The 15113-nt window shown below is 35.0% G+C and overlaps 1 long non-coding RNA gene across 1 annotated transcript; it reads right to left on the bottom strand.

Moving 5' to 3' along the window:
- Positions 1-7591: 7591 nt before the first annotated feature.
- Positions 7592-11540, bottom strand: LOC144359961 (uncharacterized). The gene is made up of 2 exons (XR_013422105.2): positions 11452-11540; positions 7592-7908 (listed from the first exon to the last, which is right to left on the bottom strand). It is a non-coding gene; the product is annotated as an uncharacterized LOC144359961 (long non-coding RNA).
- Between the last annotated feature and the right edge of the window lie 3573 nt (positions 11541-15113).

The following is a 15113-nucleotide window of genomic DNA, read 5'->3' as shown; positions in this document are numbered from 1 at the left end:
GACAAAAAACATAGTTTATGGCTTTTTTATAAGTTTGAAGAAAGTTTAATTCAAATCTAACTTTTGTGCTTAAGTAAGTATCCAAATAATCCCTATGGGGGTAGCCTATTAGTTTGTAGGAATCACAGCCGAAATACGATATGAGAGCAAAGATGACAGCTGCAAACATACAGTAGCAAATTTCAGATTTTCAATTTACTAATAATTCAATTCAGTAGTAGACCCTGTGATGCCCATTTAATCACGTAACCTATACTCGTGTGAAATTGCACTACCGCCAAAAATGGTTGCCATGGACGACAAGATCATAGGTCAGGATGTGCAGCTTAAAGGCATAAATCGGATAATCTTAGTAGTTTACGAGACTGAGCGGGAAAAAAAGCCATCGGGGAAATAGCCATCAATAGTGTAGTGATTGAGTTCGTACAACTTAAGGGAGGGTATTTTATTAAAGATACAATGATTTCGAAGAAAACATGGATGTCTTTTTGTTAGTGATTTTTGAGATTATATTGAGGCTTATGGTAAATGATTAAACCCTAGTTTGAAGGATTTTACCAGGCATTTTATTTCTTTCGTAGCACGCTCACTGCATATCTATTGACCATTGCAAGCTTGGGGAGTTAAACAAAATCTGCACAGAAAAAAAATCCTACCGAAACAATGACTGAAAACAATTTTTTTTTTAAAGAAAAGAAAATATTCTGGAAATAAGAATCAAGCTCTAAAACCAAGTAAAGAAAAAAATTGCATATTTTGTCCACTGTCTCAAATATGCTGGTCAACCCCTAATGTACAGACAAATGACCTATATACCTGCTGAGAAGCAAGTAATATGCATCCCTGGCGGTTACTGTGAATGTATTAATTATTCACTGTTTTTTTTTTTCGCTGATAATTCCGCTAAATTGAATCTACACGAACATGTAAAATAACGATAAAACTAATTGTTTCCTTGACAAACTCGTAAAATTAAACACAGTGAGTATGCTCAAAACACCAAAATAGTGAAATTAAATGTCAGTGAAAATAAATCATTTTACAGTACACTAAGATGAGAATTACATACTTTAATCAAATTTAAAGGCTACAACTACTACAACTTAAAAAAACACATGATATTATCACGAGAAACAATAATTTGCCAATTCTCAGTTTCCTGCATGAGAATGTAGGTTTGTCTGGATGAATGCCGTGGAAATGAATCCAATGTATTCTCATTTTTGGTGTATTCTGTGAGTTCCCTGGGTACGCACTATGTGAAGTATGTTAAGCATTCCCAGGTTGAGCCATCTTGGTTATAAACCCAGGCAAAGGTCAGCGTGTTCCCAGCCCATAACTGCTGGACAGCCATACCATACATTGTTTCTCACTGCTTAAATCCATTGTTATCGTTGCCAATCATAATTCTCAACCACTGATGACAAGGAGAAACTATTGTCTCTTGTCCAGTCATGAGGGGAATGGCCATGTAATCTGTATGGCTGCCTGCCGTGCTTGTATTGGTGGGAATCTCCACAGTCACTGTTTGTCTGAAAGTCAGAACCGTGCTGAAACGTGTCGATTTTCTGGATGATTTGATGTGAATTTCACACCCACGAAAATTGCAACAACCTCCGTGCCAGTTTTCCCGCTCACTCTCTACCTGATCTCCATCAGTGTTGGCATGGAAATCAATGGGTCAACAGTGATGAGAATTTTATAAGGACTGCTCGTCATGGAAACTGGGCACATCTTAAAGGTGGTGACAGTTCATTTTGTTTTAAATCAAACCACAGACTAAACAGATCGTGCAGTAACTTTTCAACAGTTGTCTCTTCACTGAAATAATTTCTGTTCTCTGGAAATACCTTAACCATCATCTTCAGATTAGGAAGTGAGATGCTTTGCCAGGATCAGAGAATGTGAATCCTTGAAGATAATTCCCATCATTAATGACAAATGAGAAAACTAGCTGTTAATTTTCTCACACTCTATATTCATGGCATTGACATGCAGCTTGAAAACTATTTTAATTACCCCGGTATCCATTCTTTAGAACATCATAAAACGCCTTGCGTGTGACAATGAATTAAATGTTAACAGCAACAAGACAACATGGGCCCAACCCCAAAATATAAAATTATTTTTTTGTTATTTCAATATAAATTATTAACACATTATTGCTATCAATTAACGAAAAATGAACATTGTTTGATTATAACTAATTACTTCTTTCTGAGAATTCTGAGGAATAATTATTAAAATGACATAAATTCTGTAACAACTAAAGACATTTCAAAGTTGCTGCCATCTATATTTCCAATTTTTTTTATTAAATGTAATTTCTTATGCAGAAGCCAAGAATAAACTTTTTACAAATAAACACAGTGTTTAGTAAGTTTGGAACAATTTCAAATAAGAAACAGTAAGTTAGTGTTATAAGTTGGAAACCAGGCCAGTCTGAGAATTAAGAATGATGTGATTTCGGGGGAGATTAGTCACACCAGTCCTGGAGTCACTGCGGTGTTCTTATAATTTAATCCAAAGATACAGTGCCTTAGGCTGTGACCTCACTGTTTCTTTTTTAACTGGTAAAGTTCCCATGAGTGAAATGGATAGTGTTGACTGTCTGAATGAATGAATGCAGCATTTGGAGGGATACATGAAAGCTACAAGTCATTTGGCCAACCATTGTGTGTGAGTGGTAAAGTTGCATTTATAAAATGGAGTGTATTTTACTGGTATCTGATTGGATAATCAGTTAATTGTGACCAACGCCCACCAAATCTGTCTTAGAGGTGATTTTACAGTTGAACGCCTGGGGTGCATATTGTTGATCAATCAATGAAAGTCATAGCTTATCACCTAAAATGTGTCACTGTTTATGTGTATGTTGTGCTCATTGATTTACTTAAACAGTGCATATTTAAGGTTAAGATGACTAAGTATATACTGGTTTAGTATTTGCAACTAATAAAATTTAAAAAGTTTTGTGATTTATGGAAAAGTCTTTTTTCAATGTCAGTATGGTGTACTAGATGGTAAACAATCATGCAGTACCCGCAATCCCTTGCATTTTTATGTTTCTGCACTCATCAGGTAGATTTGTGATATCAAATGATAAGATACAACAATACTACACTATCGTGTTCTCCTAAATCAGTCTGTAAATAAGGTAAAGATAAGTTTCTAGTCAATAGTTTCTCCCTTGGCACTTTTCACAGATAAATAACCTCCCAAAGGGATAGATCAAATTTGAAATTCCACAGTTAGGAAAATGAAGTGTGGAGTTAAATGTTTTTTTCTTCACCTACTAAAATGTTATATACATTTAGTTTTCAGGTTTTTTAAAAATCGAATATCCATTGCGACTATAAAGCCAGTTTGAATACTTCCAAATCTACCCCAGGATTATAAATGGTCCATCCTTAACCTTAAACTTTACATACGTAGACTGAACACCCTGGGCCACCATATTAATAAAATAAATTTGTATTCACTGGTAGCGAGAGAAAAAAAATAGATGAATTAAATACAAAAATAAAGGTTGGAGGTGTATTTTTAAATCAATGTTTGATCTACCAGTAATTATTATTTCTAGCATGCCTTAAATCCTCTTGGTGAGCAACAAAAATGTAGAAGTCTGTAAATCAAACTGTCGGAATGGAACAGCCGGGATGAGATTACTTTGCTAGATAAACATCAACCCAGATTCCTCATTTCTCATGAGTTTTTAAAGATCAATTAGACAGTGATGATATATGAGTTCTAACACTGACTGAACATCTGATGAGAGAATTACCTGTGAATTCTAATCAAGCCAGATCAACAAGATCAGAAAAAATATTTATTTAATATTTCTATAGTTTCTCCAATATCATCAGTGAGATGGGCAAACTCCAACGGTAACAGTTTATGTCAACCAACACCTGTAATTTTCAGCCAAATTTTCAGTTGAAGAGGGGATATCGGGCTAATATGGTAGCTTTCCGTTTCAGTTGAAGATATACTGAATTTTTTAAAATTTAATAAGAGGAATTAATTAACATAACATTATGATGTAGATGTATATGAGAAATGTTCTAGTTCTCTGATCTCTTTTATCTCATTCACAAACACTCAAATCTTGAGAGAACCCAGAATAATCTTATTTTGTTTTTTAACAGATAAGAATTATCTTATCTTATCTTGATTGAGGGACGAAAATGAGAGATACAACACCATTGTGATTAAGAAGTTCATAAAAATTGATAATATATGACCTTCAACGCCCCCATGTCCTTTTTATCCAGATCAGGCCCTTACAATCAGACAGTAGCTGTGACTCTGGTCTGTCATCAAGTCCTCAGTGATATATGGCGACTTTGAATTGGGGTCAAATTATCTTAAAGACTGATGGTAGAAAAATTATTCTGTTTTGTTTAATGCCTGTGACATGGGATCGCAGTATTTAATTAATTCCTACCACACTGTGTATACAGACGTAATACAGCTGGTTGGAGTGGGACTGGGGTAGTACAATTATATGGGAGGGGTGTGGGCCATCCTTATTTAATAATAATTATCATTAATGTATTTACTTTATTACAAGCATATTATTAAATATTAGTATACATAAAACAAAAATTGAATTCATTGTAAGTTGGATGATTAAAATATGACTCATTTTGACCATAGACACACCTATGTAGTTCACAGAAATTTATACTCCTATCACAATAAACGTGTTCCTTTCATCTTTATAAATATTTCTAAATTTCAAAATTAAAACTTAAATTCTATTGGCAGATTGAATAACACACTGTACTCATTGATTGAAATATATATATAGATGATGGTAATGGGTTTGTTAAGCCAAGAGTACATATCTTGAACTTTTGAGAGTTTGCACAAATCAAACAAATCCCTGAACCTGTCTAAGTTTTTGATCAATAAAAATGAAATGAAACATAAATATTTTTTCTGAACCCTTTTTCTTCCATATTTCAAAATGGTAAACTTAGATGATATGTTCAGTCCATGTTGCCATGGAAATAAGTTATACCTGATTTCCAGATCTAGCGAATACCTATAAATACCATCTACCGTATCACAATCTCTTGCAAAGTCATTATATAATAAAGCAATAACATTATTTTGTTAAGATGATAGCGTTCCATCATGCGAAGTTTAACATTCTTTGCAGAGTAAGTGGATTAAATTTGAAAACTTCAAGATAAATACACTCACAGCAACTTTCATTAGATTAAATTTAAAGTGATGAGAGATAATTGAAAGCAATGACATGCTGACATTTTAAGAATAATGCTGTGGAAGAAGATGATCAGTAAATAATAAAATATGTGAAGAAATATACCTTATACCAAAATATGTTTGGATATTTAGAGTACCGGTAGTAACAAATTCCCACTTCCGGTCCTAGACTTAAAATACACCCGAATAATCACTTTTGAGATATAATTTTCGGTATGTGTTGGTTCTTGGATATTTCAGCTTCGTCGTCCTGTACTTCGTTTAGTAATACGAACTTTCCAGATTAGGTAAAAACGGATAGTTTCCCGATTTCGACACTAAAAATGCCTTGTTCATTCTCATAAAATATTTACTTTCAAAATTTCAGCAATACAAATTATTAATGAAATACATATTGTACATTTCAAAGCATGATGCAGTTATACCACATTAGGTTTGTTACATTTGAATATTTAATGGTTTTTTATTGAACAGCAAAGCAAGGTACCAATACTCACTGATTGTTTTTCATAGGTTGGCAAACCAATCAGGGCCAGTCTTGTAAGTGACTTCTAACTAACCTAGTACAGAAGCAAAGCACTTCGTGATTGGTTTTTATAGGTTCTCGTGCTGGGAAACCAATCTGGGAGAATCTTGTAAGTGAATTCTAACTATCCCAGTAAATTCACATTCACAAGTCAATCAGTAATTCCCGGTACCCTTCAATCCACAAACCACTCATATGGTACAGTGTATATGGAAAATATTTTTTGTGCTTACTGTACATGAATGTCATGTTAAAACAGAATAGAGCTATGAGAGTCTGTAGTACTTGAAATCACATCGTAACAACTGTTCCAGGCACACATGTGCTCTATTTAAGAGATTGTGCACTTCTAATAAAGAAAATATGGTACTGTCCTCGAAAAGATAAACAGAGAAAAGTAACATAACTTAGGACTAATGATAGTGCATAGGTATGTTAAATGGATTGTATTTGGATACAAATTAGCAAAGATACTACTGGGTATTATATAAACCAATGTGATGCATTGCCTGTACACAGCTGTTGTAAACAGCTAGAGTAAATCAATTTGATGTGTGTACGGATCCACAGGGGGCACATGGTACTGTTTATAAAAGTTTTTGATATATGATGTAAAATCTGTCAAAGGCTAAAAGATCTATTTTCCTGACAAGAGAGGAAGAAGTTCAGGCAATGATGAAACAATTACAACTTTTCTATAGTGAATTAAGATAGGAATCTTGCAGACAATTCTGTTTTTTTCCCCATTTAAAGATAAAAAATATTGGCTGACTGTAAGTTTATAGATTAGTTCAAGTTAAGACCTGGATTAAGCCATGATTTATTTCATCAAACTTGAATCTAAAGATAAGTTTAAAGTGACACAATCATTGATCACCTTGTTCTCACTTCTTTTGATCCACTGATGTCCAGCTGCCATTGGAGACTGTGGGAAGAATTTTAAGCTAATTAGGCAACAATTCAGTTTCTGGAATGATGATGATGATGCAGGCAATTCTCGTGGGAAAAATAATTCTTCTGTGTGAAAAATTCCGACTTTGGGAGATGGAGAAAGTATTAATTTGTTTTTCTGGATTGGAGGAAGGAAACCATATAATTCAATTCCCACTCCAATATTTATTAGAGACCATAAGAAAATTAAGAATAGATTAATGTGTTTTTCCTCTATTGGAAGACGGGGTGTGAATGGTGGGTTGGAAGGGGGTGGTGATAGGGTGGGTTTTTTGATCAATTGGAAGTATATGTAATTTTTCCACTCCACTACTTACTTTTTCACTGTGTAGATTTCAATGAAATATATATCATGACACATTACAGTGACTGTGGTGCCATGAGCAAAGTGTGGGATTATAGCCTCAAGTTGAAATGTGTGTAAGACAAATTACCAAAGCAGTGATTTCTCCATGACAACACATTTCTCTTGAATATAAAATAAAGAAAGTGAATTAGAAGAAAGTATTGTACGGACAAATGAAGCGGAACATAAACAGACAAGAAGCAAACAATGATTTCCATATTGGACATTTTCCAGCATCTTGCACCCACATAAAGCTTAGAGGGTGTGTGTGCCCTGCTAGATTGAATTACAAGTACACTTAGACTGATTTAGTCTGAGACTGCAAGGGGAGGAGCATGATTTGACTAGAAGCTGACCCTTAAAATGGAAAACACAAGAACATATCTCCAACAAATCTGATCTTTTTTTTCCAAATATTTGGATCCAACTGGGTCGAATTACAAGCAGATGATAAAGCTGATCCAATTAATTCGTTCATTAAATGTATACATTTTTATAGGGACTAAATTTCCCTTGCTGAAATAATTTGCATCTTCTTTTTTTCCTTGCTTAAACTCGATCCCTAGGGCTTGTATAGCAACAGAATGTTTCCATGTCTGTCCTGGTTTTGGCAAAGACTGTGACGATGTCTTCATGGGAAAATGCACTGGTACAAGAATGTTGATCCAGTTTCAGTCACTTTATTTTATTTTGAAATTTGATTTTCCTGATGAACTACAGATGTTGAACACACTCCGCTGTCATATTCCTCTAAACAATCAGCTGACCCCTGCACCAGCTACCATGGAGACGGTTGTGTAGAGTACTAGACCTGTCACTCGCCTTGCCTGCCCAGTCCATTCATAAGAACCTGCTTTGACAAAGAAATATTTCCATAGTTATAAAAATAAACAACTCAGAATCGTAAATCGACCATTCAGTACACCACCAGGGCACTATCCTGCTGTCCAGCCAACAAGATCAGTTCTCACCTGGCTTGCAGCCAAACTGCTGATAAATTAAAAACTATCTCAAATTACACAGTCAGTGTATTCCCCATGAATCTCAACATCTCCCAGGTGCTGCCAATCACTATAATTTGTCCCACCATGCACCAGGGCGCTGATCGATGTATCGCCGTGGCAACATCGCCAACCCAGCTTGATGTCCAATTTCCCTGCTGTTTGAGTGTTTTCTTGATGAATATCATTCTTCTAATGATAGTTTGATGGTGAATAAGTTGATAGAACAAGAGATCACACTCTTCAGACACACTCAGACACATCATGGAAGCAAAAACAAAGCTCCAATTTTGGTGAAGTGAGATTTCTGCCAAATGAAGATTGATGGGAGTACATACATGACAGCAGGTTTTTTTTTATGAGAGTAGAACAAAAAAAATGCAGCAGTAACATGTTTGCAAATTCCTAGATGTTAAAAAAAAGTGATCCAAATTAAGCTCATTGTTGGAACATAGTTTGGTATCTGATCAGGAATCCCTCCCTTCATGAACACATATCTACCATAAAAACATAATAAACCATAAAAACTTCAGAATGGAGGATAGACTCATAATGTGGATGATAATCCAAACAAACATAGGGTTTGACATAACAATCATTGTGTTAAAAGGAGTTGACCATTTGAGAGGGGGGGGGGGGTCTGCACAGACAAAAAATAAATTAAAACAAATTCTACAGGGAATATGACCAGGTAAAGTTATCAGCAACATTTTTTTTTCACTGCAGCATCATTCTAACAAAATTTAAATTTAAAACTATAAAGTGAAGACAGACAATTATTTGCACAGCTTTTCTACAATATCCCCTCCCAGAGATTAAAATGGTCAGCCCCTAATAGCCTGGGAATTTGCCATGCAATCAGAGCAATTACAAAAATTAAGATACATCGGTCTGGGGTTAATTACGTAGTATTTTACTTAATCTAAAGAATCCTCATCAATTCAACCAGCACATATTTTAGAGAAAGTCTATTTTTACACGAGGATTGTCTGCTGCTAATGAATCGTTTAACCTTAATAACGTGCAGTTAAAACAAGAATCAAAACAATATTCGCTAAAACGACATGAATCCATATCAAAGTGTTCATTAACAGTTGTCAATTGCTTTGATTCTTTTAATTACTTCTTTCAATAGCGAAGCCTCCAATACCATTCTTGTCTTACTGATCAGGTGTCAATGACCCAGCCAAGCTCAAAACTCAAATTAGAAATCCTAGCATGTAGAATGTAGAGTTACGGGTACTGTAAAGGGATTATTCACTGGGTTTGCTAATTTCACTGACTGGAAAATGCGCTAAATTAAAACCCATTGAAAATTAGGAATTTTACAGTATTTTGCCAAATTCTGATGCAGATAATTCCAGTTATATGTCCATCCTTCATCAAGCTTTACCCCTGACCAGTGTGTATATCACACTCAAATGTAACAAAAGGACCTGCTCATTCACTTAGAGAAAAACAATAGAGACAGAGCATAGCATCAAGAAGTGCCATTGTTCGATTCAGCTCCTCTCAATAGTTAGTCACCTTCTATCAAAGTATGAAGACATTCCCACGACAATTAATGAGATGATTATAATCGCAAATCGGAAAACAATTGCTACAGATTATTTAAGAATTTATCTAATAGAACAGTTTCTTCCCACACTCCCACACTCCCAGTATTAATTTCAGTCTCATTGATTGCCAATTGCAATAAATTACAACCAAGGAAAAGTTTTAAATGAACTCTATTAACATGACCATGAGTTATGAATGAAATCATCAAAATGAGGAAATTTAAACCCATACAATAATAACTTCATTTTCATTCTGTAATTCACACATCTTTTCTAATAACGAGAGGTCCGAGGAGGGGGGGGGGGTGGGTGAGCAAAATGTCAGCAGATAAAGAAACTTTGCTGTAAATGTTGAGTCAAATTTTCACTTGAAACAGATAAGAATCCACATATTATTTAGTATTTATTTTTAAGATTTCTTTAAAATATATGGTATACCATATATATACCACTATATTGAATGAAAAAAAAGAATATTACGACCCAGTCACATGACTCACTTGATTGGCTAATAGCAGTCAAGTAGAAGAATAGTTTCAACCAATAGGAGAAAAACTAGGACACACAATGCAAGACTTATCCTCTGTTTTTGGTCAAACCCAAAATGCACTTATCAAGAAATTTGGGATATTCCACAATGCAAGATCAGTGTATCTCTATGTCTCCACAAAATACACTTGTCACGAGGCCAACAATCCTATGGATATTTATACAAGAATTACTTGGTTTCCATTCCCCAGAACTGTGAACACTAACAATTTAATTTATTTATATATACACAGTACTGTCTAGAGAAATGAATACCACCCAAGTACGCCAACCCAGGAGTCCTGTTGCAAACATAACCCTGCCTTACCCGATGATGTATTTGTTTGTGCTGGCACTCTCTCCAGTACTGGTAACCTTGATTAACATGAAGGTAGCAGCAGACTTTGCTACTGTGCTCACTTGTGTCTTATGTTAACTGAAGGCCGAATACCAGCATGCACCATGTCAACATCCACAACAGCGAAGACCAAAACAAAGATGGACCCAAACTGAGACAGATTTTTATTTAGAACAATAACAAACTATGGGGTCATTTTAGGTTGTATATAATGAGTTACACTCACAATAGATGACTCAAAATAACACCATTGCATGGGAAAATTGAAAGATTAGTTTCTTCTTGACAAGTATTTGTGAAAAGCGCCCTCAATCTATCAATCACAGCAAAAAGGAATACTGTAAAATGGCAAATTTTCACTGGGTTTAAATTTCGCTGATTTACCATTTCAGGCATATTCAGCGGGTTTTAAAAATCATGGTTTTATCAATTAGATAATGTGTTCTATGCTCCATTTTACATATTCACTGGGTTTTAATTTAGCGCATTTTTCAGTCAGCGAAATAAGCAAAATTAAAACCCAGTGAATAATTAACCCCTTTACAGTACTTAGTTCGCACAATTTTAATCACAAATAACTTGATTCAGTTCACTGGTTGAAACCAAACAATTCAACTATTGAAATATTTTTTTAATGAGGAGAAATTTTTTATGAAATCAAGAGATTAGACCACCAGACACACTTGGAATTTTGTTAACGAAAAAAATACAAATTTTCAGTCAATTTCAGTAAATTTTTTCATGCAGACATATTGAATAGTAGCCCCCCCCTTCCAAGTTATGATTCACCAAAACTACCATTTAAAACTGCATACTCATAATCTAAATTCAAATCGGCTCAATTTATTTATGGGATTTTATCTTCAAACATACAATAGACTTAAGATCCATAAAAAAAAAAACATGGCCTGGTAAACATTCTGCAAGTGGCAATAAAAATAAATTACCTTGCTTTATCACACCTGTAGAAGGCTGAACCCTTTGTAGTAATCTTGCTATCCATGAATGATTTGCAACCTATTGACCCCAGATGACCCTTGACCTACTTGCACATGTTGAAATTTGTTAAATGGTTAAAGGCTTGACTGGAGTATACATATGCTTCTAAACAATAGGGATTATTTCCTTGCAAATCTCACTGTTGTATACTGCTCAGATAAAAGCATGTTTTCTTCAACTTATAGACTGTGTAGTGCTAAAGTGGATGTATACGACTATGATTACCACAGTGACTGTATGTTTTGAGTTTAGCATAGCCACACTAATAAACAATTGGCCTGGGTGACTGATTTGGGCCTTTAATAACAGTTCAATAATAGACAAGCTGAACATATGGCGCCCTCTATAGTTAGTTAGATGTAATACCATCCTTGGAAGGATTCTAGAAGTGTCTGGTGGAATTCGGTATTATCTTGAAATATAATTTTAATAAAGGGAACACATGCTGTGAAGCAACTCTTTCCAAATGATCACAGAGGTGCCCTGGCTATATCCACGGTGCTAATTAGTTTTTGGACGATATCCATCATACTACCGACTTTTTTATGCAAATATATTCATTATATAGAATAATTTGCATAATTTAGGGACAATGTTGTAGTTTTATTACAAGAACCACTTGTACATCAATCATTTCCCTAAACCTAAAATTAAAAAGAGATGGTCAGGTTTGTGACAGATACCCCAATAAATACAGTACTCTAAAATACTTATATTAGCTGGAATTAATTTTTGCTGAAAAGACATTTTGGGTGTTTTGTATGGAATTTACTTTTCACTGATTTTTGATGAGATGAATGTAAAGTACAGGAAAAAAGGTATATTCGCTGAATTTAATTTTCACCGAATCATTCCTTCAGTGACAATAGCGGGAATTAATCCAAGCGAAAATAAAGTAATTTACAGTAGTACGTATATGAAATCATGAACTGCACAGTGTTGTTTTATACATCATATTTATCTTGAACCAAATACAGAATTAACATTTCACTGGATACAAAAAAAGTCTGAAATAAACACGTAATAATCTTTTAAATGTCTAAATCAACTTTTGTTCATATACCTAACCGATTTTGATCAAGACAAGTATGCATGTAGACAATGGAAAATTATTTCCAATTTAATGATGACATTATTGAAAAACACCTAAAAATGGTTTAAAATGCTGCACAACAAATTTTACAGGAAAAAACGACAACGTACAAAGGGTGGAGACTGGAAACCATGCCGGGGATATATGGAATAATTTGGTAATCAATACATGTTGGTTTATTAAAAATTAATAAATTAAAATTGTTGTTTGTATGCTATGTACAAGTATACAATACATGAATACACAATGCATGACTGTGGGACTCACAACTCAAAGCTTTTTTTAAAAAAGAAAAATCCTATGCAGAGGTAGAGTGCTTCTTCGGCAAAAAAATATTAAAAATATATAAATATTTATACAAATAATGCAATACAAATATTAATATTTACTCTCTACAAGCATTTTAAAGGTTTGAACTTGTTGTGGTCACATTACTTGGCACGTCACATGACTAGTAAAAATCTCACCATGCACTGTATTTATCAGCGAAAAATTACAGTTTTGTTGGCAAATTGCACAAAATTAAATTGCACAAAATTAAATTGCACAAAATTAAATTGCACAAAATTAAATTGCACAAAATTAAAAAGAAAAAGAGATAAATTTAAATATTAACCAAAAAAACCAATGATACCTTGTTACCTCATACACAACATACCAGTTGTTACCTCATACACAACATACCAGTTGTTACCTCATACACAACATACCAGTTGTTACCTCATACACAACATACCAGTTGTTACCTCATACACAACATACCAGTTGTTACCTCATACACAACATACCAGTTGTTGCCTCATACACAACATACCAGTTGTTGCCTCATACACAACATACCAGTTGTTGCCTCATACACAACATACCAGTTGTTGCCTCATACACAACATACCAGTTGTTGCCTCATACACAACATACCAGTTGTTGCCTCATACACAACATACCAGTTGTTGCCTCATACACAACATACCAGTTGTTGCCTCATACACAACATACCAGTTGTTACCTCATACACAACATACCAGTTGTTACCTCATACACAACATACCAGTTGTTACCTCATACACAACATACCAGTTGTTACCTCATACACAACATACCAGTTGTTACCTCATACACAACATACCAGTTGTTGCCTCATACACAACATACCAGTTGTTGCCTCATACACAACATACCAGTTGTTGCCTCATACACAACATACCAGTTGTTGCCTCATACACAACATACCAGTTGTTGCCTCATACACAACATACCAGTTGTTGCCTCATACACAACATACCAGTTGTTGCCTCATACACAACATACCAGTTGTTGCCTCATACACAACATACCAGTTGTTGCCTCATACACAACATACCAGTTGTTGCCTCATACACAACATACCAGTTGTTGCCTCATACACAACATACCAGTTGTTGCCTCATACACAACATACCAGTTGTTGCCTCATACACAACATACCAGTTGTTGCCTCATACACAACATACCAGTTGTTACCTCATACACAACATACCAGTTGTTACCTCATACACAACATACCAGTTGTTACCTCATACACAACATACCAGTTGTTGCCTCATACACAACATACCAGTTGTTACCTCATACACAACATACCAGTTGTTACCTCATACACAACATACCAGTTGTTACCTCATACACAACATACCAGTTGTTACCTCATACACAACATACCAGTTGTTACCTCATACACAACATACCAGTTGTTACCTCATACACAACATACCAGTTGTTACCTCATACACAACATACCAGTTGTTACCTCATACACAACATACCAGTTGTTACCTCATACACAACATACCAGTTGTTACCTCATACACAACATACCAGTTGTTACCTCATACACAACATACCAGTTGTTACCTCATACACAACATACCAGTTGTTACCTCATACACAACATACCAGTTGTTACCTCATACACAACATACCAGTTGTTGCCTCATACACAACATACCAGTTGTTGCCTCATACACAACATACCAGTTGTTGCCTCATACACAACATACCAGTTGTTGCCTCATACACAACATACCAGTTGTTGCCTCATACACAACATACCAGTTGTTACCTCATACACAACATACCAGTTGTTACCTCATACACAACATACCAGTTGTTACCTCATACACAACATACCAGTTGTTACCTCATACACAACATACCAGTTGTTACCTCATACACAACATACCAGTTGTTACCTCATACACAACATACCAGTTGTTGCCTCATACACAACATACCAGTTGTTGCCTCATACACAACATACCAGTTGTTGCCTCATACACAACATACCAGTTGTTGCCTCATACACAACATACCAGTTGTTGCCTCATACACAACATACCAGTTGTTGCCTCATACACAACATACCAGTTGTTGCCTCATACACAACATACCAGTTGTTGCCTCATACACAACATACCAGTTGTTGCCTCATACACAACATACCAGTTGTTGCCTCATACACAACATACCAGTTGTTGCCTC

Source organism: Saccoglossus kowalevskii, chromosome 8 (assembly GCF_978046115.1).
Source record: "Saccoglossus kowalevskii chromosome 8, keSacKowa6.1, whole genome shotgun sequence".
Lineage (NCBI taxonomy): Eukaryota > Metazoa > Hemichordata > Enteropneusta > Harrimaniidae > Saccoglossus > Saccoglossus kowalevskii.
The sequence above is the reverse complement of the archived record's forward strand: the minus strand, read 5'-3'. Positions and strand labels throughout refer to the sequence as shown.